The sequence below is a fragment of the Equus przewalskii genome, chromosome 8 (genome assembly GCF_037783145.1).
Source record: "Equus przewalskii isolate Varuska chromosome 8, EquPr2, whole genome shotgun sequence".
NCBI classification, from domain to species: domain Eukaryota; kingdom Metazoa; phylum Chordata; class Mammalia; order Perissodactyla; family Equidae; genus Equus; species Equus przewalskii.
The window spans coordinates 48321521-48348440 of NC_091838.1; the positions used below are offsets into that span (position 1 = coordinate 48321521).

General features: G+C 45.0%; 1 protein-coding gene across 1 annotated transcript in view; it reads right to left on the minus strand.

Moving 5' to 3' along the window:
* ZNF706 (zinc finger protein 706) overlaps window positions 1-26920 on the minus strand; it is a 56908-nt gene that overhangs the window by 2117 nt on the left and 27871 nt on the right. The window lies entirely within an intron of this gene.

Sequence of the window (26920 nt, forward strand, 5' to 3'; positions counted from 1 at the left end):
CATGATCAGGTTCTGATGAGGACAGACGGCCACTTTCTCTTTATATCCTCACATGGCAGGGATGGGGAGAGAACTCTCTAGGGTCTCTTTCAAAAGGGCATTAGCTAGGGCTGGCCCAGTGGCATAGTGGTTAAGTTCCCATGCTCCACTTTGGCGGTCCGGGGTTTGCCGGTTCAGATCCTGAGCATGGACCTACGCACCGCTTGGCAAACCATGCTGTGGCAGGTGTCCCACATATAAAACAGACGAAGATGGGCATGGATGTTAGCTCAGGGCCACTCTTCCTCAGCAAAAAGAAGAGGATTGGTGGTGGATGTTAGCTCAGGGCTAATCTTCCTCAAAAAAAAAAAAAAAAGAATAAGGGCACTAGTCCATTCATGAGGGCTCCACCCTCATGACCTAATCACCTCCCAAAGGCCCCACCTCCTGATACCGTCAGTTTGTGGGGTTAGGATTTCAAAATATGAAATTGGCGGGGACACAAACATTCAGTCTATAACACTTTGTAATATGGTTATTGAATTTTTTGAAATTGTGTGTACGGATAGATTACCTATAAAATTGCCTTTCAGTTCGTAAAGGGGAAATTATAAAAATACTTGTTTTAAAAAGAGGGTGTTGGGTCAGACAAGATAAGAGCTACTGTTGAGAGCAGTGAAGATTCACCTCCAGGGCTGTGGATGGGACTCTCCTCCCCGAAGCCTGTACCTAGGCGGAGGAGGGTGGTGCCAGGACAAAGTCGGGGTTCCTTTGGGAAGGAAGTGGGACTTGGCCGTGGAATAGCAAAAACATTGTCTGCTCCAGGTGGCTTCTAGTTGGCACCATCCAGGAGAGGAAGAGAGGCCCTGGAATCGGCAAATGCGCTGTTCTAGGCTGGAGAGAAGAGTCTGTTGTCAAGGACGCAAACCCTCAGCGCCCCTGTGGCCTGGATAAAACATCATTGACTGAGTCCACCTGCCTTGCCTTTGCCTCTAGTTTCACCCATCAACCTTCTGATGACTAATGTGTCCACTTGGCTGCCTTGATACTGGGAAGAATTGGCAAGGGTGGCTCCCAACGCTGGGCACTAGGGTCCTGGTCTCTGAAAAGGAGAGCCCTCAGTTGTGACAGATACACTGGCATTCTGATTAATGCATCGCTCCCCTGTAAATTTGGTTCAGTCAATCCAGAGCCTCAGCACTGACTGTTCTGGGTGTCCTGACAAAGTAGAGTTCTGGGAATGGCAGAGCCGAGGAGGGGAAGACCACATCTAGGTGCTGTCACCTCACGAGGCCCTTTCTGGGTAATCAGTGGCTTTCTACCTTCTCCTGGCTGTGCAACCTATGAGCTAGTGAAATATCACCCAGAGGCCCAATACCAGGGGCCAATTAAAGGGGGACAGCTGTGTTTGGGGACTGGGAATGGGAGGCCCAGAGACAGCTACCCCCGCCATCCCACAAGTCCCTCCCTGTGGTGGGAGGTCTGCTGAGCACTTGCAGTCCTCTGACAGCTGAGTCAGAAGGTGCACTCTCTGCCTCAGCCAGCCCCCACCCCGGTCCTCCCAAGGGGTGGGAGTGAGAGCCAACCCCACAGAAACTCCTAGGAGGGGGCCCCCTCCCTCCTACCCCCGCGGGTGCACTAGGGGGGACCAGCTGTATTCACTGCAGAGATAGGAAGACCAGGGAGGCTGTGGCCTGCTCTGGGCAGGGATTCCAGCTTAGGTTCCTTCCTAATTATTCTTCTGTTGCATCCTAACAGTGGAGAGGAGCAGGCGCCTCCTGTGTAGCCACAGTAAACAGGTGGTGGGAGAGCCGGCCCCACAGGCCTCTATTGCTGCATGGAAAACAGCAGGTGCCAAAATATAAAAATCAACCAAAATAGTAAAGGAATAAAAAGTGTTCACCAAAACCAGGCCACCAGCTTTCCACCCTTTATGACAAGAGGAGGGGGGCAATTTTCTCTCCCTTCCTGAAGGTTGCAGGGTTCAGCCTCACTGCATGAAGAATTCCAGAAAACCAGGGCTCTTAAGCTCAGAGATGGTTTGTGGCCTCCACAGACCCAAGGGCCTGGGACCCCAACAGCAGAAGATGCATGATAGTCGCAGGTTCCGGAGGTGCTGGGGTCCCAGGAGCAGAGAGAAGGCACTAGCTCCCAGGGGCCACGGATCCATGCCTGCACGCCCAGGAGCTGTGACTCAGGGGTGTGTGAAGTACAGGGCAGTGCTGCCCTCAGCCCCATGAGCAGCTGAGTCCACGGGAGACCGTATTACTTGCTCACGACTATCCGTTTGACTAATATTTATTATTAAGTGTCTACCCTCTGTGAAGCACCATCCCAAGTGCTCAAGATAGGCGTGTGTGGCTGTGATCAAGATGGAGTGGGCTGGACGCCAGCAAGTACCTTTTACAGTTCTGATTTTTTTTCTTTATGCTTTTCTGTAAACAAATGGGCTTGCATTACTTTTGAAATTAGGGAGAAGGTTATTAAAGTAAGTTATTAGAAATTGTCTTTGAATAAACGTCCACGAAGGAAATAAAAATGTTGAAAGGAAATACCAGGTAATTACACGTCTGCAAGAAGAGTGGACTTTGGACTCTGAAGAGGCCTTAGGAGGTGTGGTCAGAAAATCAACACCAGCTGGTTCTAGAGGAGTTGATTCTGAGCTGTTATTGTCAAAGAAATCCAAGGAGAAGAAACTCTGCTGTTAGTAAGTCTGGTTGTATTTCATTCATTCACTTAATTATTCATTCAGGAAACATTTTTCGTACTAGATTCTCAGAATACAGAGAGGAGTAAGTCACCATCCTGTCCTCGAGGATCCACATTCCTGTTGAGGGGCAGATATGTCAACAATGGGATGTTAAATGTGCCATTAGAGAATTAGTGAAAGGGTGCAGAAGGGACCACAGAAGATGGCAGGCACTGTGTCCATTTGACTACCATTTTGTCTTGGCCTGTAGCACAAAGCCTGTTGCATAGTAGGCGCTCAACATATTACTGAACAAATGGTGTTTAGGCGAAGCTTTGTGGATATGGTGACGTGGTAGCTGAAGCGGTGGACGATGATGTCTTTGCTTATCGGTCTGTCCCAGTTGCCCTTGTTTCTTCCTTGGTAATGTCAGTAATTTTTAAGTGCTCCCCGACTCACCACTAACTTTGCTTCCATCACGTTCACCATATGCCCTTGTGTTTTTATTTCCCCCACAATGGTTCTTTATTTAATTCTGCCTTTGTTTCATTTAGATCTGTTTTTTTTTCCTTATCATTTTCTGTTCCTGCTTCAAAAAGGCCACATTTTCTTGTGTCCTAACAAAGATGCAAAACAGTTTTCTAAAATTCTCTTCTTGTTCCTGAAGTATATTGTTTTCAGAGATAGGTTCTTCCTCTAGACTTTAGTCTATTTCCTATTCTAGAACTTTTCCTGTAATGAAGGGAGATCTGTCAAGATCTACTGTTCGCCAAAAGAAACAGTGTAGCTTCCTCTTGACTGCTCTGACTGTCCATTTAGATTTTGGTGGAATTCTTTTCTCAGGTGCTCAACTGGAAGTTAGTATAATGTGCAAAGCTTAGTGCAATTTCCAGTGTCTAGAAAATATTCCTTTAGTGTAGCTTTGTAGGATTGTGTTAGAATCTTCTCCCACATCTAGCATCTGGTTAGTCGACATTATGAATAGATGAAATGTGCACATACACACACACGCTCACACACGCAACTATAGTCCCCAGAATATACTGTTGCCAGAACTCTTCCTGATGTGTCATCAACAAAAGCATCATATCTGTTGGAACTATACTTCCCCCAGTGCAGTCCATCTACCCTCAGACTTTGCCTAACCACCCTCCACCATCATGCACATATATACACAACTTTCTGCACTGTTGTTTTCTGGGAATTTATTTATTAAAATGAGACTTGCAGTTTCTAAATAAATGCAGAAAGAGAGAACTGTTGGTGAGGTCAGAAAGAGGAGAATGAGGTTATGTATTGAAACATAGAACCCAAGTAACTGAAGAATGGATTCTTGGTATTTTGGACAATCCAGACCATGGACCTCTAAGCTGGAGGACAAAAATCTGGAGAGAAATAAAATGTCTAGCTTCCTTCTTTGGCATTATATTCCCACTCCACTTGAGCTGATGGATCATGCACTGTCCCTAACTGTGATTCTCAATCAGGCCCAATAGGACTTATATTTACTATGAATTTCTTCCAAATTCAGGCAATGAATTTTCCAATTGTCTTAGCTTCTGCTAGAATTATAAGTTTTTACTGTTTCGTGCATCCCAAATAGGCATTTAATTAGAAAGTTGGCAAAGGTTATATTAGGTGCTGATAAGCAAATTCCATTTGAAACCAGAAACTCTGATTTATTATATCTTTGTTCACTCATTGATTCATCCAACTAATAATTTATTAGATACAAATCATGTGCTTGGCACTATGGTAGACGCTGATAGTAAAAACCTAACCCCTCTCCTTTTGAAAGTTGTAGTCTAGAGGGTATTTCAGTCCCCAAGGAATTAAAATACAATATGATAAATGCTTCAAGATTAAATACAAGGAGCTCCTTCTCTACCTTACACTCTGGTCCGTGAACCAGACTTAGTGAGAGAAAACACTGGAATGAGAGCTTGGGGATTGGTATTAGAGGGTCTTAAATATCATGTGGATAAGTTTAGACTTTGATGGGGAGCCTCTGAGGAATTTAATGCAAGAGAGTGAGGGATCTGTTTAAAGCTGTGATTTAGGAAGTTACTCCAGTAGCCAAGTAAGGCATGGACTGAAGTGGGAAAAGAGTGGAGCAGGAAGCCCATCCAAAGAGGCTGGCCCAGTTGTCCAGTACAGACGTACTGAGAACTTGAATTAAGCATAAGAGCAGTGGAAACAGAGGAGCAAGACATGTTAAAGGACCTGGTGATCGACTTCATGTGGTGGTGAGGAGCAGGGACACTGGAGATGGCGCCAAGGTTCTAGGTACCTGGGAAGATGGGGCATCACACACCCAAACAGGAGAGCCAGGAGCAGGAGCAGCACTGGGAGGAGGTGGAGAGTGTGGTTTTGGACTTGTAGAGAGGAATGGTCCCCACCTGTCTACTCTTTGCTTCACACTTACTTGTATTCACTGTACTAACTCCAGTCTTAGTTTCTAGCACATGAAGTGTTGAAAGGTTCTACAAAGAAAGGTCCAAATAAACCACTTGAAGAAGATATCAAGGCAAAATCAATGTCATTATACTAACTCATCACTTGATTTCACATACTTTGGGGTCAATTGTGCTTTTCATCATCAAAATGCTCCCCACCCCAAACAAGCAATTAATTCCCAAAGGGTAAGTATTAGTCGTAATTTTCCACATGGAGCCAATTGGGGCAGAAATATAGGGGCCTTTGCATAAACCACAAAGAGTGTAAACTATCAGGACAGAAACACTGTTCCAGAAGTCTGATCATTCAGTATTAAATATTAAAAAACTGTCACCAATTTACCGGGAGAGGGTAAGAATAAACTTAACTCTGCTTTAGATTTATCTGGTTCTATTCTCCAGCGTTTAGGTTCCACTCTGATTTGCCAATCCCTTAGTTCTGTGGGTATTATAAAGGAGAAGTCACAGATTCATTCTGATTAATTTCCATCATGAGAGTCAACTCTTGATTTTCAGGGAGAGAGCAGGAAAGGAACGACACGGGTAATTAAAATCCACAGATAGCACAAACACCCAATTTAACGAGCAATTTCAAATACTCCTCCATGGAGTTTTTTTTTCACTAGAGGTGCCAAGTAGCAAGGCTCAGCCCACCTTCAGGGACTGGATCTAACAAAATGTGAACTCATCAGAAGGCAAGCAGGTGGGCATAACAAGAAGAACAATGAAAAGCTGGGGATTGTTGGCCTTTCAGAAATGGAAAAATCAGCCACTCTTGCTCACTCTGTTGGTTTCATTTAGAAGAATCACAATATCAGTACTGCTGGTTTACACTGGGGGCTGCTACGCAGATTTCTTAGAAAGGCCCGGTCACTCTTTGTCTACCACTAAAAAGCAGCTCAGAGATAGAGGCCCTCCCCCCACCCCCGCATAAAATGAGCTTGCAGTGACTGCAGGCAGCATGAAGTGACAGAGCAGAAGCTCACCTCCCAGAGCGGAGGCCCTCTTCATTTGCCTCAAGCTTTAAACTCTACCAGTTTGAGGTTCTGACATGACACAGACTCAACCCAACCAGCAACTGCCACAGTTTTAGACTTCCTTAGACCCAGCCCTTCCCAGCAGCCTTCACGTGGCGTCCCATTTACCTGCCATTCAAGGCTGCACATCATCTAACCGGAATCAGACCTTCCGTCTTACTGCTCTCGAAACCACACGCAACGACCTCTGCCCAGGTTTACCCACTGGTGCTGGAACATAGCTGCCCTTCCCACCACTGTCTTGCCTTTGCTCCTATCGTTCCCAAATTCCCCGCACCCTTCTCTTGCTGAAAGTGTAGCTATTTCAGCCCCTCCCTGAAACCTTCCCTGTATCCCCAAACTCAAAATGATCATTCTCTCCTATGACAGCACTTTATTTGTGTGTCTTTATGACACTCACCACATTACACACTCTATTATATCACAGTAGCTTATGTCCCCTATGACGTGAATGTTCTCAAGAATGTGGGTCATGACCCATTAGTGAGTTTTGAAATGACTTTAGTGGGTCATGACCTGAATTTTTAAAAATGAAATAGAATAGAATAGAACATTTTAGAGTGCATTACACGTAAACATATTTCTCACTTTGGTTTATGGTTAAAAAGTGTGAAAGTCATTGCCTCATGTAGAAAAGATATTTTCAGCTTCTATGTAACAGAAAGCCTTGATCCAACCAACTTAAATAACAAAGGATTTGTTATCTTACATAAAGACAAGTCTAGAGGTAGGGGTAGCTCTGGGTTGGTTTATCAGCCATTTATCAACAACATCAAGGACCCAGATTTTTGCCATCTCTGTCATCCTTCCAGGTACCTCTCCTCATGTTTGCAAGATGGCTGCAGGAGTTCATTGCATCACAATGACATCCAGAGATAGAAAAAAGAGCTATTTATTCTTCGGGTCTCTTGTTATTAGAAAAGAAATCTTTCCCAGAACTACCTTCAAACCCCTAGCAGATCTCCTTCCATTTCTCTTTGAAATAAAATGAATGATATGCCTACCAAAGAAAACCAAAATTTGTTTAGATGAAGATAAGAGCACCTTCATAAACACTTGTCTAAACAGGAAGAAGAGGGGGATTGACGAATTTGGGGTAGGCAAGCAAAAATATCTGCCAGCCCCACACAGGGTCCATCAGGGTAGGACCAGGGCCCCTTTCTCTTCATTCTCTACACGCTCACCAGGTAGCAAGTCTGGACACTCACCTCAATTTCCAGTGATAAATTAAGTCAATCACTTTGCCTCAAAGTATAAATATTCATGGGATACACAGATCAAATATCCAATATGAGGTACTGAAGGCATTCTGCAGCCAAGATTTGCTGATATATAACTCACCAGAGGCTAGGAGTTTTTCTGTCTTAATTTTTCTATTGAATTTTTAAATGTGAAGAGTTGGATTAGCAACATTGTGCATTGTAATACCACTTAAATAATAAAATACATACTTGTCACAACGCAGATGGCAACTGAAATTTCCACAGATAGAACTGTGCTCTCGAGAGGGGATGGTGAATGTGTGACCGTGGGTGTGGAGAGACGTGATGTCATCCCAGATACAGGCCTGGGAACCTGGCGGGATTATTGCTGAATCATTCGGCTGGGCAAACTCTTGGTGTGTGAGTTGGACAAAGGTCCCTGTAATTAAGCCTTGTTTCACCACTCTCTTTGGCATCTTTCTGAGTATGTTGCCATTTAAGGCCAGACTTGAAAACATGAATATATAAAATAATCATATCTGCAAGAGTCAGTGACTTAGAGTACAGAGCCAGTGCCGTTTCTCCTCTCTTGCATGCACATACATATGCATTAATGTGTGTGCACACGCACACACACACACACAAACACATCACTTATCAAAGAAACCACAGGTTCAGAGGACTTTGAACTGCAGAAAAGCTTTTGTCTCTGCAATAGTTAGACTCTTCCTACTTGCCCCTGTTATAAATGCAAGATCCTCCCAGCTGCCCAGGAGAGAAGTAGACAAGGCCTCGTGGGTGTCCTGCAGTTCCTTCAAAGGTGGCCGTGGTTCTGGAGTAGCACAGCTGTAGATGCATCCAGTTGTCCCAGTGGGGCAGTAGACCTGGGTTCTATTCTTGCCTCTGCTATTAACTTGCTACCTAGTTGTAAGGGGTCTGTGGGGTTCAGGCATGGTCCCAGTTCTGCCAGAGCTTGCTTTAAGTCCTACACTCAGTTTCAGAGGCCTCATTTTAAGAAGGTCCTTGGCAAACTAGATGGTGTGCTTGCAGCCAGAATATGAGGCATCCAGAAACTATGGAGAAACAACTATAGCAATAACTACCGTGGCATAGGGCTTTCACATACATTATTACATTTGATTTGCTTCCCCCATCAGCCTTATAAGGAATTTACGCTCATTTTAAAGAGGTTCTAGAGATCATAGACCAGAGAGATTGAGGTTGATGCCCAGGAACATTCTTAAGTGAGTTATTTAAAAGATGGCTTGGGAGAACTGGGCAAAGGGAGTGGCAATTACAGAGGGCCGCATGGCTTTACCCCCATTTCCTTTCTATGGCATTACCCCATAATTCATAAGAGCCATGACTTGTAGACATGTTGAGTGCTTTCTATGTGATAAGCACTATCTCAGTGTTTCAATGCATTTAAGCTCCACAACAAACTGTGAAGTGAGTGCTATTAATATTTCAATTTGTAGATGAGGAAACCAAGCCTTAGAAAGAGAAGCAAATTTTTTCTGTTTGTGGCTCTCCCCTGCTTTATCTCCTGTTTTTTAAAAGGCGATCTCATTCTCATTTTTCAGGACTCAGTTCAAATATCCCTGCTCACCCATCTAAAGTAGCACACTGCCAACTTTAGGTTCTCTGTCATACTTTATGTACTGCTTTGCTTGTTTATTTTCAGTCTCTACTCTTTAGATAGAAGCTTGTGAGGGCAAAGGAGCCTGTCCCTCTCGTTTACACTATGCTAGTGTCTAGCAGGGTGTTTGGAATATAATAGAGACTCAATAAAGATTTGAATGAATGAATGAGTGCATGCATGAATGAATGAGTATAGTTAATCAGTGGGATTTGGACATGAGTTTGTCTAATGTCAGGGACCAAGTTTTTAGCCCCTCTGCTCAGGCATTTATGCACTCATCCTTTCAAAGACGTTTTTAAAATTATCACAACAGCCAGGCACTGAGATAGGTGCTGGAGAATCAAATAAGACACAGTTTCTGCCCTTGAAAATCTCACCCATGGGAGGTAGTGGTGGTAGCTGGGAGGATGAAGTGGGGTTTATCAAAAAGCACAAATAAATTATAATGTGATATGTACGTCTTAGAGTCAAGTACAAAGTGACACAGCAAGAAAAAGGAGGGACCACCTACATGCCCCTGCTGGACTCGGAAGACTTCTGAAGAGCAGGTGACTTTGAACCTGACCTTGAAAGAGGACTCTGGACTGTGGGGGGAGAGAAGAACATGTGCAGAGGCAAGGAGAGGAAAACTCATGGGTATATCTAGGGAATGGCATGGAATTCATTCCTTATCCTATACTGTTGAGTCACATGTTGATCACAGTGCCCAGTTGATGGGAGGGCCACTGACCTACTGATCTCTTAGTGGAAACGTCATGGAGTTGTGTCTGAGTGGCCTCTAAGGTGTCCTCCAACTCTAAGAGCTACATGACTGGGAGGACTATCTCACGGAGGAAGACACCAAAAGAAGGAACCAGAATACAGGGATGGAAACAGCCATATTCCTGCCCTAAATACAGAGAATTTCCTAACAAGAGAGCTAACTATAACCAAAGTGTATGTACTGGCTTTTAGTTTCCAAAACATCTTCTCAAAATTATCTCCTTTGATCCTCCAATAGCCTACTAGATACTCTGAAGCTCACTAAGAGCTTCTGTTGGTTGTTTATTTGGTCAATGTTTACAGAGCTCCAAGCCCTGGCCAGACCTGGGCAATGCAAGGAGGAACAGCCCAGCGTCTGGTTCCAAAGCACTTACACGCAAAGAGGCAATGAGAGCACAGTGTAAAGTGCCGTGACCCTGCTCAGCATGTAGGAAAGAGATTAGCCCAGGGACGCGTGAGCAGAGTGCTGAAGTGGTGACTAGCAGTGTGGGCTCCTGAGTCAGGCAGTCTGGGGTTCAAATCATTGCTCTGCACTCCCTCATTGTGCAACCTTGGGTAATTAAATGACATAACACATGTGTACTAGTTAGGTTATAGGTTGGCTACTAAAACAAAGACTCTTAAATAGACTATGTCTTAAACAAGATGCAAATTTATTTCTCTTTCACGTAGACATCCAGGCAGGTACTGTGGCTCTGCTCCAGGAAGTCATCCAGTCCCAGGCTCTTTCCACCTAGTTGCTCTGCCAATTTTGGGGGATTGACCTCATCCATCTGGTCCAAGGTGGCTCCTCATCACAACTCATGCTGTGTTCAGATGCAGCTTGATACAGGAGCTTGAATGACAATGTGGCTCCCCTCTCCTCTGGATGTTGGCTGCATTCTTAGACAAGCTCTCTTGTCACAACTGTAAGAGGGTTTGGGCAGCTCCTCACTTCCTGTGCTCTCAGCTTATGTCCACTGTCTCCCTTCTAAGAGTCAAATGAAAGTCCTAGGCCTGACTCTCAGTAACCTACACCAATTCCAATAGCCAAGAGGATGGGAGAAGTTGGTTAGCTAAGACTAATTAGGGCCCCCTCATAACTGCATGGCTGAGAGTAGGGGAGGGATGAATCCCCACACAAGATTCTCCATACTATTTTACCAGAAGAAGGATAAATGGACGCAAGGTGGGAAAAAAAATTCCTTACTCCTTCCTTCAATCAATTATATGCACTTCTAGGGTGCTACGATCCATAGCAGTGGTCTTTGAACTCTATCCAAAAAACCTAATTTTAGCTATGCCCCCAACAAGTACATTTATTTCTTTGTGAGTATGCACATGTGCTAGTTTACTAATATATTATCCTGGTAAAGACTGCTAGTGGCACCCCAGTGTCCATCCTTCCCTACTTCCTTAGTATAGCATTCCCTAATGGACACATGGTATCCCAGAATAGACTACATTTCCCAGGATCTTTTGCAGCTAGGTGTGGCTAAATTGTAGCAATGAATTGTCAGAAGTGTAGCGTGAAATTTCCAGGAAGTCTCCTCAATGGGAGGGGCTTGCAGTTTTTCCTTCTTCCTCCTACCTGCTTCCTAGAATGTGGACAGGATGGCTTGACAATGAGCAACAGCCTTGGATAATAAAGTGGAAGCCAGATGTTGGAGTAACAGGAAAAGACAACTTACCAGCTCTGGGTGGCTTACTTCCAGACTCCATCTACAGAAGAGAGAAATAAACTTCTGTCTTGTTTAAGCCATTGTTGTTTTGGATAATCTCTTCATTCTTAATCTCAGCCAAATCTGATCCTACTTGATATGATTATATACATTATAACAGATGTACCAAAATAGATATAAAAAAGAAGAGATAAAGTAACTATAAATATAAATGGATGTTCTATTTTTTTGTACCCCACTGAATAGAGTCTCATGCACCCCTTGGATCCATCCTTGTCCCCCTTCATTTTAGAGACCTCTGGTATCCTTGGCTCTTGCCCTGTGTGTCTTGTAGGGTTAGTTACATTTGTGAGGCTGTTTGCCTCCTTTCCCTGAACACACTTTGCTCTTTGAGGCCAGGGACCGGGAGCGAGTGCTTTGAACCACCCAGCACAGCTAGGGCAGAGTCCCTTCCAGGCCCTGCCTTTTGCTGTCTGCTGCCTCTTCTGAGTCTATGTGTATTGTCCAGACTTTGCTTTTGCAGTGGGGAAAGAAGACAAGAAAATCTGATGGAATGGGCAAGATGAGATACAATCTGAACCCCAAGCAGTAGGCAATCCATAATTATCAGGAAAGGAGATGTGCACTCTAGCCCAAGCTGCTGCTGCTGAGGTGCACACACTCCCAAACCGACTCCTTAGATCACTGGACTTGCCTGGCTTTGTAGGGAAGGAGTCGGCAAAGGGAGAGGCAGAGAGCTTTGTTGTTTGAGAGCATTCTCCAGGCCTCAGCTTCTCTTCCCTGGAAGGCAAGGCCCATGGGGCCACACCCACCGTATCACCTCAGAGCTTGTCAGAGTGGACTCAATTCTGGGCTGAGGGTCTACATACCCCCATCAAAGCTGTGCCTGGGAAACCAGACCCTGCCAGGTATCTTTAGGATCTAGGCGAGTTCGCACTCTCTCCCTCCTCCCCCTTGAGGCATCAGTGTCCTGATTGTATCAGGGCTTCAAAATTCCCTGACTCATGCCATCCTCAGATTTTAAAAAAGAGCTTATTCAAGTCTGTAGGCTGCATGCTCCACCCCGTCCCACTCAACTCAGCTAATTAATTACAGCCCTTGTGTGCGTGCGTCTGTGTGTTTGTGCGTGTGTGGCAGAGGGGCCAGGGAAGGAAGGGGCTAGGGAGAGGGGCTCCTGAAACCAGAAGGAGGAACCCTTGAGGAAAACTTGTGCTGATTTCATCATGAAAGCAATGTATTGGTGCCCAAAGGATGGCTGGCCCTTAACCCCAAAACTGAGCAGGTCAGAAAAAGAGGAAGACCGCTGGGACCATGGAGGTTGCTAAGGAAAAGCAGCTGAGCTGGGGAGGGACACATCCCCCATCACGGTCTGATCCGGCTGTTCTCCTACACTTCTGGGTAGTGAGGCTATCATGTGATTTGCTAGTAACCATGGCAACAAGCCCTGTTTCGTGAAGTGTATGGAGAGAAATCCCACAGAAGGAGATCACGGTGCAGGATGTTGTGCTATACCCAAGGGCAGCTCGACTCCAACTCAGTCTGTTTTCCATCACAGCGTGGCAATTGTTGTTGTTATAGTTGTTGAGGAAATGGCAGTGATCTGCTCTCTTCTGAGCTGGAGAGATTGGCTTTCTTTGGTTCTCCTCCTGATCCTTGCCTCCCCTATTTTGGAACACAGTCTCTGAAGACGAAAGACAAAAATAGCTCTCTCTGAAGGAGAGGATGCTAATGCATGCTGTGCTTTCAAAGATGGGCTTCTTGTGGTAAAATGGCCATCTCCAGTACGTGAAACTTTGGGGCACATTCCTCTCACTCTCACTGACCACATGAAAACACTGGTGAAGCCAGCAGAGTGAACACACTGCTGTGGCCAGGAGAAGCCAGAGAGGTGGCCTGTGTTATGGGAGATGAAACAGCAGTGAGCGGGGCGCATGCCAACCCCGCGGCGGACACTCGCCACTCCCCTGCTGACAGACGTGGCTGGAGGAAGTGGCTCAGATATTCTTTGTTGCAAACGAAGGCCATAATTATAATTTGGAGAAGCACACATTGCTAAGTGAAGCAGCAGCCAAAAGACTGCTGCAGAGGATGTGGGAGCACACACGGCAGCCCCTGTGAGCGGCAGCTTCACTCTGCCTTCCCGGGGACCAGCTCGGAGGTCCTGCCTTTCAGGGGGATGCCACCACTGACTCAGCTGGTTACTGCCTGTGTGACCTGGAACAAGTCACTTCGCCTCTTTGGGTGTGTTTCTCTATCTTTAAAAGAGGCAATATTTCTGTAGCCTTTCATACTGGGTTTTTGTAACAATCACATCTGATAATCTAAGGAAAGGTAATTAAAAGCTATAAATCCCTACGTGGTATTATTATCCTTCTTCTTAGTTGTAGAAATATCCATTTCTAAAGGATTCTGAAAGTTGGAATGAGTAAGTAATTAGGTCAAAAAGTGATGGTAGTGCAAAGTTATAGACGTTACCACGATAGAGTTTTTGGCTAATGTTTAACAAATGCACAGCAAATTGCATACTGCATTTAATGGTAACAACACCTCCATTGGTATGACAATTCCATTTTACAGATGAGGCCCAAATTCAATCAGCTGGTGATACAGTCAGGCGGGCGTCAAGTCTTGGCCAGTCTGATTCCCAAGTCTAGGGTCTTAACCACTCCCAGGCCTTGTGCTGGGGCAAGTTCATGCAGCATTCTCCATGCTGTTGGAGTTAAGTCAGCAGGTGGGTTCCCGTCAGTTCACAGAGCGGCATGGGGTGTGTATGTGGGCGTGGACGTGTGTTTATAAAGAGAGGGCTGCCTTCCTTCCTTAGCTGGGAGTTACTCATTTGTCCCATCCTGAAATGACCATCTCTTAGAGTCCCCGTGAAACACTTCTAGGTCAGCCCAGAGTGCTGCAGTGTGCCCTGGTTTCAATGGCAACAGCAGAAGCGTGGTTAGTGAGCATGCAAAGCCAGAGAAATGGAGTCGCATGACACTCGCAGAGGCAAAGGAGCAGAGCAGGTGGGTTAAAGCCCCCCGGACGGGTTCCCTGGCCCAATGCCATCTAATCCAGCTGCACCGGCCAGGTTTGCTCTTCCAGAGGCACCCCTGACTCTTCCCACCCTGTCCAGGGCCTGGAAGCCTCACTCCTCCGGACCGCCCAGTTGCATTTGGTCACTGAGGAGCCCCGGCAGAAGGAAAGTGAGGCCAGGGTATTCATTCTCCTGGCTCCTTCCCCGCTGGGTGGCTGTGGGTGGGCTGCTTCTCTTATCCCCCCAGGGGTGACGAGGACTCCCAGCTGTTGCTAGCCCTGGGGTACTATACTATTCCTTGCAGAGTTGCCTAAACCCTGCCCACACTTTTATAAAAGTCCCTTGATTAAACTCGCCTCAGTTACCCAGCTAGAGTGCACTAATCTGTTCCCTTCTGGGACCCTGCCTGATCCAGTAGGACAGCTGACCGCCCTCCTAGGCCTATTCTGAGAATGAAATGAGTCAGTACGTGTAAATGAGGCAGCATGTGCTCCATACCCATCAGCAGGTGACAGGAGGATGGTGCCCTTCCTGGTGCATCTGCAGAGCCCCTCTCCAGGGCGAGCGTGTGGCCAGCAACCACCCGGACTGCTGGACAGCCTGGCTTGTCCAGTAGCCCAGCCTCCATTCTTTCCCAAGCTTTGGCTGGTTTGCAATGGAAACAATGCATACTAAATAAGTTGAAGTTGGCGATTTATAAAATGGGAAAAAGGAAACAAAAACATTAAGTTCATTGAAGGTGCAAATGATAGATCAAATCAGCATATACAGCAGTTGTTCATTTATCCTAAAAATATTTAGTAAGCACCTGCCATGTGCAAAAGACTTAGCAATGAATACAGGCCTGGCGCCATTTTCTCACAGAGCTTACGCTCCAGTCGGGGAGATGTACAGCTAAACAAAGGACTCTAAGACATTTTTTCCCCTTTAATTAAAATTGTGGCAGGAGGATGAATGGCGGTGAAGGCAGTAGCTGTTAATTGCACACTTACTACATGCCAGGCACTGTGTAAGGCATTTCATTTGCCTTATCTCATCTAACTTCACAATGGGGTATGTAGAGGGATCCCCTTTCAACAATGAGGAAGCTGAAACCCAGATAGTTTATATGATTTACCAAGGTCAATGACCACTCAAAAAACATTTATAGAGCACCTACTGTATGCCTCGACCTGTCCCTGCTTTCCAAGAATTTACAGATCCAGGAAAGAGTGGCATATAAGCAGATGTTTATCAAGCAGCGGGTTATGCGTGGTGATAGTGATAAGTTCAAGGCATTATGGGGGCACTCAGGAGGGATCCCCAAACCCACGTGAGATGTCGGGAGAGACTTAAGGGAGGGTAGCCTGGGGCAAGTGAGGTCTCACGTGAGTTCTAAAGATGAGTTGGTAACAGCCAGGTTGGGGGTAGGACGGTAGGGAGAGCAGGGGCCTCTTGGGCAGAGGGGGTGCTATAAGCAAAGGAGAGCAGGCTGCAGAGCAGGGAGTGTGGACTGGAAGGTGAAGGCAGGGGCCAGGTCCCGGCAGAATTGTTTTGTATCGAGAAATGTGGGCTGCAAGTCCATAGCTTACCCTCTAGGTAAAGGGTTCAAACAGGGGAGTAACATGGGCAGATTTGGGCTTTAGATAGATCACTCTGGCTATTTGTGGAGGACGAATTTGAGGTGGACAACAATGGGAGCAGAGAGACTTTTTAGGAGGCTAAACAATTATCAAGCCAAGAGATAACAAGGCTCCAAAGAAGGTCAGAGGTTCAAGTGATGGAGAGGAGGCAACTGTTTGAAGAACTACTTTAGCAGGTAAAATCTCAGAATTAAATGAGTGATTGGCTTTGCGATACCTGAGGAGAGAGAGAATAACTCTCTCCTAGAGTAGGTGGTAGACAGATGGATGGCAGAGCCACCAACTGAGATGGAGACTGTAGAAGAGAAAGCAGATTTGAGGAGGCATTGTGGCTACTTCTTGTTGTCTGGGATCTCTTGCATCTCTCATCCCACTTTATTCTGGTAACAGGTCCCAAGAAGTGGAGCCGTGATCCAAGCTGGGCGTGTCAAATTCCCTCCCGGGAACTTGAATCTGTGCAGCAACCCAGTTTTTGCCTACAGACACCAGGGTGGTCAGTGATTCTGCTGATTTCAGGAACCACCTTGCAATCCTTCCAGTTAATTTATTCTGGGCATAGGCTAGTCAGGATCACTGCCTGATGCTCCCCACTAAAAAGCCCTAATGGAAGGATGAATTCAGCTCTGGACATGGCAGGTCCATATGACGACCAGCACCTCTAGAAAATATGAATCAGAGGGGAAAGGTTTGGGCTAGAGTTATCAGCATATGAATCGTAGCTGAAACTAAGAATGAATCAGACTACTGAGAGAGTGTGGGGGTGAGAATGCCAGTGGGGAGAGGGCGGCATCCAGGAGAACAACAAGGAAGGCTGAGAGGAGGAAGAAACAGGAATCTAAGTGTTCGGAAAGAGCCCAGAGAACCACGAGAGCACGATATCATAGGAACCAAGGGGGTAAGGGTTTGAAGAATGAATAATTGAAGATTTCACATACAGCCAAGGGGCCAAAGAAAACGAGAGGCTGAACTTTGGACTTGACAGGTAGATTGTGGTACTATCCCTAAAGGGAGGAGTGAGACAGAAGCCAAGCTGTGTGAGGATGCAAAGTGCATGGGAAGTGAGGAGGTGGCTCCGGGGAGTTTTAAATGAGAGATTAGATACAAGAAACCAGAGAGGGGTGGGGAGCGGACAGGGTCAAAGGAGGGGTGACTTTAGTGACTCCAATCAGGATTAGTCTGACTCAAAGCCCACGCTCCTTCCATTCAAAGCCTGCTCTCCTGTAGCCTGAGAGAATGGGATTTGACTGGCGAAGACACCCCAATAGCGTATTCTTTTCAGGTCAGTGGTTTTGCCTGCTGTCAGCTGCATCATTGTGGGGGCACGACTAAGTGTGGGAGGGTTGGAGGAGCATTTGGGAAGCCAATAAAGTACATAAGCTGGTGGCTTTCTTGTGCCTGCTTCCTGCCTGACTTCATTCTAGACAGGTCAAAAACCAAAACAACAACAATAACCATGTGAAGACAAAGAGGAAAAACTCTATTTGCTCTTCTGTATTCAAACTAAAAATCTCCTCCTTGCCCTCTTCCCCAAAAAAACTCAGGAGAAAAAGAAAACAAAACCTTAAACCATGTCTGAGAACCGAGTATTAGGACAGTAACTGTTCGTTGATGAGTGTGTTCCTTCAAGGAAGGCATGTCCATTGTGCTGACAAGTGCTTCAGAGAGAGAATTTTTCTTTAGATATTTACTGGCAAAGGATGGATGAAATAGAGTTGAGCCAATGGCAAGATTTTTTTTCTAAATTATTAAAAAATTCCTCAAAATTATAAAATTTATATATGCTATAGTAGAAAAGTTTGGACAATACAGAACGATCTAAAATAGCCTGAAGTCCCACCACCAATGTACCATCTTGGAATATTTCCTTCTAGTCTTTTCGTCTAGTAGTAGGTCCAATTTTGATAGCTGTTTTTATATCAGATCCACTGATGTCAGAGCTACTGTACAGCAGGATCCTATCTACAGTGTGTGAGGGGAAGGGAAAAAGATGATAAACTTAGATGCAGAAAAAAAAATCCATTTGATGGTCTAGTTTTGATGTCTATGGCAGAAAGCCACAAGAGAAAGACTGAGTCCGCCCAGAGTCTGATCTGGAACCCAGATCTCCTGACTGTAGCATCAGAAACCTTCACACCAGACAGATATCTGCCAAATTACAGGTGTGCCTCGCTTTAAGAAACCCACTATCTGACGCCTACGTTCGGTGTCTGGAGTATCATCCTCATCTAGTTGCTGTGGCAGATTGGATTATTATTCCTTAGTCTTTACTCCTCCGATCACGTGACCTTGCAGTGACTCCTGGTAGAGTGGGCCGATATATCCTTGTCTCACTGACCTTGGACTAAGCCCCGGGACTTGCTTTGGCTAATAGAAACATTAGTAGAAGTGATGTGAGCAGTGGCTTTAAATATGCGCTCATGGCCTGGCTTTGTCTCTTGCACTTCTGCCATCTGCCCCAAGATGAAGTTGCCTGGATAGAACTTGGGTCTCAGAATGAGGAGACACTTGGAATAGACTTGAACACAACTGGCAGCTTGGAGCCAAGCCTACCTGGTTTCAGCCACCCAAGAGAGTCATAGCCAACCTGCACATCCATAGGCAATAAATGTTTATTGTTGTAATGCACTGAGATTATGGGATTGTTTGTTACACAGCATTTTAGTAGCAGACACCTGTCTACTATAATTGCTCAGATGTGAAACTTCAGTCCTCTTTGACTGCATTTTCTTCATCCCCATAGCTATTCCTTGTCAAGTCCTTTTAAGTTCCTTTGAATCATCTTCACATCCATTCTGATTCCCATGCTACTGCCATCACCCTTCATCACTTCTCACTTGGGTTCCTGTAGCGGCTTCCTTAATGAGCTCTTGTTTCGTCCCCATCCACTCTGTCCTGAACAGAAGTGCTAGAGTCAACTGCCTTATGAAGCCCTTGCACCACAGGAAACCTCTGCCCAAAAGCCTGCCAAAGATTCTGTTTTTTCAGTGCCAAAGCAGCCAGGCAACTCAGAACTGAATTTTATGCACATTTTAACAACCAGCCTTAGCCTAGGGTTCTGATACAATTGTCTCCCCTGCTTTCCACAGCTCTTGCCTTTTATATTTTGGGGACGGTCCTAGTGATTGGGGGACATTTAGTTTAATTCTTCTCTAACCATTTTTTAGAAGTAACAAATACAAACTTCTCCTTACATCAAGGTCAAACTTCTTACTTTGATTTTTCAAGTCCTTCTCTAATTTGGCCTCATGTCATCCATTATTTAACACAAAATAACAATAATACTTATCCAACACTTCTCAAATTGCTTACTATATGCCAGAAACCACTTTGTTTTCATATTGTATAGGTTACAATTAGGTTCAACCATGAGTAACAGAGGACCCAGGTAACATCGGCTCAACCAAGAGTTGTTTATTTCTCTCTCATGCAAAGTACAGATGGAGGTAGCCAAGGACTGGTATGGTGGCTTTGCTCATGAAGTCTTCAGGGCTCCTTCCAGCTCACAGCTCCACTGTCCTTAGGGTGTTGCTCTCATCCTTCTGTCCAAAATGGCAGCTAGATACCAAACATCATATCCACATTCAAGGCAGCCGACCAGAAGAAGGGACAAAGTAAAAAAGGGAGAAAAGAGTACATGCCAGCTGGCCTTTCCAGGTAGTGGTCACATAGCATCTGCTTATATCTCATTGGCCAGACACAATTATATGGCTGTACACAGCTGCCAGGGAGGCTGGAATGTGTAGTGTTTATTCTGGGAGGCCATGTGACCAGGTAAAAATTGAGAGTCATTACTACAAAAAAAGAGGGAAATCAGTATTGTGGGGTAATTAAGAGCCACTGTTGCACATACATTCACTCACTTAATCCTCAGGACAATCCTATGAGATAGATACTATTCTTACACTTATTTTACAGATGGGGAAACTGAGGCATAGAAAGGATAACTACCTTGGTCATGGTCACACAGCTAGGGTGAACTCAGATGACCTGCCTCCAGAGCTATGCTCTCTACCTCTACACCAGCCAACTTCCATGGGAGGGTGTCTGGTCCACCTGACTTGTGTATTCCCTCAGCTAAGCTCTCTTCTGTCCCCTCTACCTCCCTTCAGGGCCCAAGTTCAGGCTTTGCTGGTTGTCACTGATCTCTTTCTGGAAATCCTCCCGCTGTGGCATCACTATCTTGGCTTACAATGCCCAAGAGGCAAAGACACAGTATTTATGCAGCATCAGAGTATACGTAGTGATTAAGAGCTTGGGTTCTGGAATCTACCAGTGTGAGGTTCAAATCCTGTGTGACCTTGCACAAGTCACTTAACCTTTCTGAGCTCAGTTCCCTCGTCTATAAAATGGGCGCTATGAGGGAATCTGTCTTATAGGACCGTAGTGAGGGACAAATGAGATAATGAACATAACTCCTCAGGCCAGAGCCAGACACCTAACAAGCGCTCCATACAAGGAAGTGCCCATGGTTGCGCCAAAATTTTGGATGCTCCTACCTTCCAAACAGAAGTGCTTTAGATACACAGGGGCGAGGGGGATAGTCACTGGAGGCCCCTTCCATTTATGCCGCCCTCCCTTCTCTCAGGGATCTGCAGGAGCTGCTTGAGAAGAACCTTCATCTGTGATTCTGACCCTTTAGACGTGACCCAAATGTCTGTTAGGAGCTACAGGCTTTGACTTCCTTGGTTTGTAATACAAACTGGCCACCGGTGGAATCTGCTTAGTGGGGGAAATACTACTATTTAGCAGATGTGAAATATCACTCTTGGACAGAGCACAAAGCGACAACGGCATCCACCAAAGGGAATGACTTTTATTGTTACAGAAAACATTTCCTATCAGAGCACATATACCTGCAGGAACAGGTGCATTTTCAGAACAAACAGATTAAAATACCTTTGGCGAACTGAAGGGAGGCAGAAGAAAACTGACTGCATTATTTTAAAATTTGGTAATGCTTTTACTGAATTTAAACAGAAATGAAAATCACGACAGAGTGAGAAAAACACTTGCTCACGAATAAAATGCCTTCTCAGGAGCAGAGCCTGTTGTGATGCTTGTTGTTTGACAGAAAGAACTGGGATCTATTTCCTGGGCCTGGGAAGGTGCAGCACTGCCCACGCCTGACCATGGCAGAGAAAGGGCCTCACGGAACCCACCTCTCTGAATCTCTGTGGCGGCCAAGCTAATGTGCTCCCCGATCTGCCTTTCCCTGCCTGCCCTCAGAGACAGCTGCCTTCAGAGAGCTACAAATACTCAGAGGATGTGCCCAGGGGCGCAGGGCGCACATCACCCATGGGCGCACACTATGATAGCCAGGCTCTGTGTTTTCTCTCTTACACCTTCTCCATTCTTACTGCTTCGACCCTTATTTCCTCACACAAGGGCTAGGGTGCAGTTTCCTCACAGTTTATAGTCTGCCAGTTCCCAGGACCTGTCCTCTCCACCCCATCTACAATCACACAGCTATTGAGTCTTAAAGGCTGACCTCTTCGAGTGTAAATTCTTCTTACCATTTTTCTTAACCATTTTCAGAGGTGGAGAAGTATCTCTCAAAACAGCCCATTCCTTCTTTATGAGTTCTAATTTTTTCCTACTAAATCCAAATCAATGTTCCTGATAACTTTCACTCAGCTGAGATACAATTAATCATCTCCCTCTTTTTACAGTTTTTCTCCTCACACAAAATTCTTCTTTTTCTCCTTGTGGCAGACTGTTGTCTTCCCAATATCAGTCTTCTCCCTCTTCAAAAGTAATAGTTTCAGCTGGGCATGTAAAAGACTACATTTCCCAGACTCCCTTTTGGCTGGGTGTGGCCATGTGACTAAGCTCAGGTCAATGTGATAGAAGCAATGTGAGCAACTTCTTGGTTGTGTTCTTAAAATGACTGAGTGGTACATCTTGGTCTCTGTTTCCCTTCGTCCTGCCTGGGGATGGTGAGTATTGGAGCAGGCATCCTGAACATGCAAGTGGAAGCCTTGTATTGAAGACAGAGCAGCTAGGCTTGGACCAACTGCCAGCCTTAACTGCTGAGAGAGAAATGAACTGCCACTGTGGTAAAGCATCTGTATTTTGGACTCTCTTTGTTACAGCAGCTTAGCCTGTACCTTAATCCCCTCATCTCCATTTATGACAATCCTACTCATTCCATAAGATTTCACCCAGCCAGGAATCTGCCTCTCTAACTTTTGAAGCTCCAAAGCCCTTTGACTTACCTCTTGTGTTGGGCCTCCACTCTATCTGGCACTACATTGGTCTGTGTATGAGTCCTATTTGCTCTTTGCAGTTCAAAGAGGACAGGGGCCAAATTGTAATCATCACCAGCACACTGCCTTGTACATGATTAGTTCTCCATAAATGAATTGAACAGATTCTTCTTCATTGTCTATATACACAATGAATTATAACAAAATGAGTGGCCAGTCATATGTAGTTACAACCATATCCAAAGACTGGTAGATAAGGGGCCATTGTCGGGCTAGAGAATGAGGTGCCAAGCTGGCAAGCTACTGGTCTTTCTCCTGTTCAACATTTATATCAACAGCCTCCATGAAATAGTCGGTATACACATCGCACCTGTCGATCACAATGGGAAGCCAATAGATAGATAAGAGAATTAAGAATCAAAATGATCTGTAAAGACAAGAACAATGAATGAAAATTAAATTTTAACAGATGAAGTTCTGAATATCAGTTCAAAAGTGGGCAAAAGGAAAGAATGGAAGGGAACTAGCTTAATTAAAGATTCTATTTTTAAAAGGCTTAAGGATTTTATTTGACTGGAAGCCCACATCAAGAATCTGATGTGATGGCCAAAAAATTTTAGTGCACTTCTGGGCTGAATAAATTGATTCAACGACTATTTACTGAGTGCCTACGAAGTGCTAGGTGTTGTGTGGGAGACAAGGAGGAAGACGGTGTAGCTCCAGCTTTCAAGGAGCTTACATAGATATGGTGTGCATTCCCCCTACAGCACAAGGCAGAAAGCCGTCAGGGCTGCCAGAGCAAAGGAGTGGGAAGCTTGGCAAAAGCATCACAAAAAAGGCGTAGCTGAGTAGCTTGAACGTGGGCTCATGAAGAGCACGGATTGAGAAGGTAGGGCAGTTTAGTACCACTGTCATGGGTCCTGAGTGCCAGGCTAAGGAGATTGCAATTTATGTGAAAGGCGGCAACTGAAGGATTCTGCAGCAAAAGAAAAAAGATCAGCATTTTAGGAAGATTTCTTTGGAAGCAGTCTGCTGGGCAGATTGGAGTGGGCAGATACACCAGCAGCTTAGAATTGGAGGCATCTCTTTAGAGATTGTCTTGTTCAACATCTTCATTTTACAAGGGGAGAAACTGAGGCCAAAGGTATAAATCATTTAGGTATAAGTCAACCTAAAGCCACAGAGGAAAGCCACAACCTAAAGCTGGCAGAGGAAGCCACAGAGAAGAACCAGAATCCAGGACTGGAGGCTTCTTGTCTGGGGGGTGACAAACCAACAGCAATTAGAACTTGCACAGCTATTGGACTTTAGGAAAGCATTTCTGGAGAGACTTGAGGCAACGAAACAAGTGAAGAACAATTTCCACAGTCAAGGTAGAAAACAGAGTAGTGGAAGCAGCAAGAGGGTAAGCTGTGAGAGAAACTGATTGGGTGCTGGGAGTTGGGACAGAAGGCGAGGAAAGGTGACTCAATTTTTAGGGCTGGGAGACAGGAAGGACAGCAGTGAGGTGCACAGCCATTGGGAATATAAGGATGAGGAGGAGTCTCATTTTGGGTGGGTCTCTTTTTAATACAAGGGGCACTGAAAACTGGAGTGTGTCAAAGGAATGTGTCCAGAAAGTAACTGGAAAGCAAATCACAGGAAGGAGTGATACAACTGCTTAGTCTGGAGAAACCTAAACCGATTGCAAAGAGTGGAGCTGAAAAGATTTAAAAGAAGTAGCTGGCTTTACATACCTGAAGGGCTTTTACAGAACGTTTGTGAAACCACCTCATAATTAGCATGACACCAAGGGAAGGGACTGCTGAGTGGTAGCAATGAGGGCTGTGGAAAGGGCATGGGCCAATGATTTGGAGCAAATCATCTCTGAGAAGCAATGTAGCAGGAGCAGACACTCTGGAATCCCACAGACCTGGGTTCTAGGCTCAGCAGCAGGCTGTCTGACCTTGTGCAAGTTGTTGAATCTCTCCGTGCCTCAGTTTCCCCATGTCCAAAATAAAGAGGCTAGATTGGAAGACTTTAGAGGTCCAGTCAAGATATAAAATTCCTGGGTACTAAAAAGGTTGCTTATGTGCATAAACTGATGGAAATTTTAGGGTCATCTTATTTAGATTTTGCTCCTAAACCGGTACTAATATTGGTAGTTGATTATGAACAGCCAGCCTGCTTCTGCTGCACTTTGTGATGGCATGTAGTGATGGAACAGAGCTGACATATTCACAAAAGCACTTTTCTCTGTGGGGAGGAGTGGGAAATAGTCTTGTTTAGCTGATATCACTAATTTTTAAAGAAAACCATATGAGCTAAAGAGAACTGAACATGAATGTGGGAGCTATGAGTCAACCACTGAATTTCAACCGCATTAATTTTACATTATAAATGACACAGTTTTAAAGTTTCTTAGATTTTATAAAACTTGTGATTTTTCTTTAAAAAAGCTCCAGATACATGCCAATACATGTTAACAATACTAAACATTTACTCCCATCCTAAAGCATCTTTAAAACAATGATTGTGCTTTTAGCTATTTTCAATATAAAATCCATTTTCCAGCAGTCTTATACAGTGATAATAGTACTTTTTGTGAAAGCTAGCTTCTTCCTACAAAAAACAGTCTTGTTTCCCTTGTGGGGTTTTTTTTTTCCCTTTTCAAATTGTTTTGTAAGGGATGATGCTTAAAAACATTCAGCATTTTCATTAGAAATGAAACATTCAGCAGGCTTCTGGATAAACAATGTTTATATATAGCCCCTTTAATCTCAAATATTAATTCTTAAATAGCAGACATGAGAGATTGTTTTCCTTTACTGTGGTAGATTCAAAGTGGCATTACAAATTTTCAGGTAGAGAACGAAAATATAAAACCTAGAGATTATATAAGGAAGAATCGTGCCTGCCATCCCTACTTCAAAGCAAAACAAGACCGAGAGGCAAAAAAGAGTTTCACAGGCTGACTTAGAGGGTTGTGGAAAACAACTCTATCAAATCAAAGTTTAGGACAATCTTGGACTGTGGCAAGAAAAGAACATTGTTAAAAATAGATGTTCATTCTCTTTTAACCATAGACAATTCTTTAACATCTCACATGAGCAACACAGAGAGATCGGACCTAGTTTTAGTTCATTCACCATCACTTAACCATTCCTGGCCTCAGTTTTTTCATCACCAAAATGGAGGTGATGTTATTTATTTACTACCAGGGGCATGAGGCTGACCTGAGACAATTCACATGAAATGCTTTGTAAATCATATAGCACTTAAAGAAAGACAGGGTTTTTCTGTTCTCAGCAGACTCTGTCTGCTCATGGGTACGGCTAACAACCTGGAAAGGACTAGTAACTGTTGTCTAACAACACGCTGTCAATATCAAAACTGCAAACGGCATTCAGTCTGAAATGGCACTAAGGGAAGAGTCTGCTCTGCAGATCGCGACTGCGATATGGCGCCGTTTGAGGCACAGACCTCCCACTTAAACTAATTAAAGTTCCACACAGGTAGAAAAAGGAAGCGTGACTTGAGATCTGCCATATGGACCTAAAGGACACAATTGTCTCCGGCTTTTTTTTTTTTTGGTAACAGAAAGCAGCATTCTCTTTGTTTAAAGAAGAAGAGCCGGGGGAAGGGAGTATATGTGGGTTTATTCAAATACTGGAGAAAATTCTTTTAAGCAGCTGGAGGAATAAAAGGGACAAGTGCTAAGGAAAGAATGCGCTAAATCTAAAGGTAGAAGCAAAACACCCAGGAATGGATTGAAAATGCTTTGGTGACAAGTGAGGCATGTAATGACAAGAAAGCAGAACGAGCGCATATTGAAGCAGCACACGTGGAAAACAGGTTTCTTCCTTTAATTAGCTTTGCTGCTAGGAGAATCTTCTCCCTCTAGTTTCTGACCATTTCTTCCAGCCCAGAATCTTGTTTGTGGTTCTTGTGGTGTCCTAATGAGGCTATGGGCCAGCTCGGATTGGGGTGGGTCAGTAACTGCTTGACAAGGCCACCTCACACACCAGGGCCCAGAGTCCCCAGGAGAGGCCAGGGCACGTGACAGGGGTGTTCCCTCCAGCTCCACCGATGCCCTCTAAAGGAAAACCAGGGAGAGCACAAGCCTTTGATGGTGACTTAGATACTTCAAGCCAGATGTCATCCTTTGGATGAGATAATGATTCCTCCCTCCCTGGCCCGCCCACTCCCCCTTCTGAAATGTTATATTTTCCAGGAGTATGCTGGAGAGACGACTTGTTGTTCCCCAATGTCTGTTCTCTTCCTCTTACAGAAACTCAGTTTTTACTGGTTGCCCAAAATAAAGACATTTCCAGCCTTCCTTGTGGCTGGTGTGTGTGCGCGCGCGCGTGTGCAGGTACTTGGTGCAGCTTGTGGGAAGAGGGCATGCCCTGCCTCTCTCTCCTGCAGACCAGGACCATCCCCTAGGGATGACGAAGCAGTAAGAAAAGAGGAATGGGTGGCCCTGGTACCATGGAGCCAGCCACCTACTAGTCCTAGGCTGCAGAGCTTCAGACTATTAGGTAAGAGAATTAAACCTCAACATTGCTTAAGCCATTGATACTGTAGGTCTCTGTTAGATGTAGCTGAACCAAGAGTCCAACAAAGGCACTTCCTGACTCTATCTTACCTTCTTACTCTGACC